The sequence below is a fragment of the Dioscorea cayenensis genome, chromosome 20 (genome assembly GCF_009730915.1).
Source record: "Dioscorea cayenensis subsp. rotundata cultivar TDr96_F1 chromosome 20, TDr96_F1_v2_PseudoChromosome.rev07_lg8_w22 25.fasta, whole genome shotgun sequence".
In the NCBI taxonomy this organism is placed as follows: domain Eukaryota; kingdom Viridiplantae; phylum Streptophyta; class Magnoliopsida; order Dioscoreales; family Dioscoreaceae; genus Dioscorea; species Dioscorea cayenensis.
Genome location: NC_052490.1, coordinates 1,958,334 through 1,960,857, shown reverse-complemented (window position 1 = coordinate 1,960,857; position 2,524 = coordinate 1,958,334). Strand labels below are relative to the sequence as shown.

At 37.8% G+C, this 2,524-nt stretch overlaps 1 pseudogene; it reads right to left on the bottom strand.

Moving 5' to 3' along the window:
- Positions 1-197: 197 nt before the first annotated feature.
- LOC120251859 lies at positions 198-1,638 on the bottom strand (annotated as a pseudogene).
- Positions 1,639-2,524: the final 886 nt, after the last annotated feature.

The window sequence follows — 2,524 nt, the reverse complement described above, 5'->3', positions numbered from 1 at the left end:
GTTACGTATTGCTTGCAGGAAGTTGACCTATAGATAGAAAGATACAAGAAAGGAAAATGAAATAGGTAGGGTTAGTTTGAGATACGCAGCCAAACAACCACAGGGGCTTCCAGCAGAGATAGCTAAACTAACCATATGGGCCACCCAAAACCTGGAGCTGGCATTGAAATCAGAAATCAACGTCGGATCCTGGCTATCTAAAAAAGATGGGCATCTTGGCCAAACTCATGAAATGCAACTAGGGTGACCTGGCGCTTAAGCGGAAGAAGCAAATCAAGAAGAATGGAGACAAGGAAAGGAGGAGAGGTGAAAGATAGATTTCCGAGTGCATCATACTGGCGCATAAACAATTGATCCGCAGGACTAGATGAGCAACTTTTCTCTGGAAATAGTGAAAAAGGCGACACTTTGGAAATGTAACTCTAAGCTTACTTACTATCCTCTACTCTTTCTTTGTAAAGACCACTCTACTTTGGTCACTTAAAATTATATTATGTTGACATGGTTGCAACCAAAACAAGAGCTAGCTTCTATCTGCTCTTCGCTCAACATAAATCTAGTAAGCCACCTTCTATCCGGCCTCCTCAGACCGTAGTGGAGTGGCTTTGCAACTTTCAACCTAAAAAGGAAGATTTAGCAAGACAAGGGTTAAAAAGTTGCTCTCTTTCTCTCCTCCTGTAACCCAGCTGTCATATAGAGCTGAGCTCCGCCACCGCACAAGTAGAAAATAGATGAGCAGGAAGGAAATAACCATTTTACTTTTGCACATGAGGTGGTAGGTTCGGGCCAGTAAATATAATGGAACGTATCAAACCGCAAAACTCGGAATGATGGTTCGACCCTCGCCTTTTGGCCTCCTGGGAATGCCTTCTGCCGCACGAAACTCTTAAGTATTTTCTTTTTTATCTTCTTTAAGTCTTCCCAATCGCCAATTATGGAGGTCTCAAGATAAGATCGTAACTAGGGCTATCTTTCTAGCATGTCTCCATAAAGTGAAAGTTGAATTCATCCTTTGTTTTTTCCTTTAAATTTGCTCAGATCTCTTCCGTTTCATCTATTTTTTACGGATGCAGAATAATAAATACCAATCCAAGCCATTTCATGGATAAAAAGTGACCAATTAACCAACCAACAAAACTTCTTGTTACAAATAACATCTTGTTGTTGCATTGAAACATATAAATGTTGACTAATCTTGCTAACGTTGAACTTGGTAAAATGAAATGGTTGAATAATTTTCAAATGAGATTATTCAAGAATACACATTGAATGCAGAAATTATGCATTTTTTTTTGGTAGTTGATCCATAATCTAAAAAGTTTTTTTTGTTCCAGAAGAAATTAAAAAAAAGATATGTTAGAATTAGGACAGTTATTGTATGAGGCCTACCCAATGCTAGATGTAGAGCTGTATAATAGATCAATATGAACATCATGAGATGTCCTGTAATAAAACTAATTGTTGCTGATACCTCCTTCTCAGTTCCTTCTTCCATAACCCGAGCTCGGAGAAGGAAGAGACATTTAGGCCCTATGGAGAATGTGGTGTAAATCCATAATAGAGAATCGATCACAAGTCTGAATTTCTTATCTTTATGCATAAGGATAATAGATTACCTAGTAGAAAAGATTTCAAAAATCATAACAAACCTTCCTTTCTTTTTTCAATGCAATTTCTCGACTATTATATGACGATTTCTTTAACTTCTCATATAGAAAAGGATAGACTATCAAATGACATCTCCTTATGTTATGCCACTGACACCAAAGGGATATATAAATGAGATAGAATTGGAATATAGATGGAATATAATAAAATAGAGCCACTTTGAGGTTCCCTATGAAATGAGTCATGGAATGGAGCCACTATGAAGAAGTTCTGAGAGTTACGAAGGAAACTTCGGGCTCATATTGTTCATGGGTTGAGAACAGGACTTGAAATCTATGAGGTTGAATCTCCCATTGTTCCTCAGTAGCTCAGTGATAGAGAGGTTGGGTGATGGCTGAGATGGCTCAGTGAGGTCGAATCCTCACTTAGGGAGATTTGATTAATCCTAATTAAAGAATGAAGAATTGAATTAAAGGGCTCTCTTTGACCGTTAGGGAGTAGGTAACCGATTCTGCCCTTCTATTGCATTCTATCTCATCGTATCCCATTCTGTTCTATGATATTTGAGAATCACCATCCTCGGCGTGGATCTAGGATAATATCTTTTAAATAGCCTTGGGGCTATTTACCTACAACTAGCCAATTAAGAATTCTCAGATGATGTACTAGCATTGCATCAAAGATGCAGTCATCGATTCTCACGAAAGGCCACAATTATCGCGAGCAAACATATTAATGACAATGACGAGGAACGCATTTTAGCTATGCTACTAATATTTGTACTTGCTCTACTGAGGAAGAATTACGAGGAGTAAAACAAAAATATGCTAATTCCCACCTGGTTACTATATGTAATGATCAAAGCATTCACGATAAATAAAAAAAAAAGGTAAGGCCATTACATTTCGACAAAAGA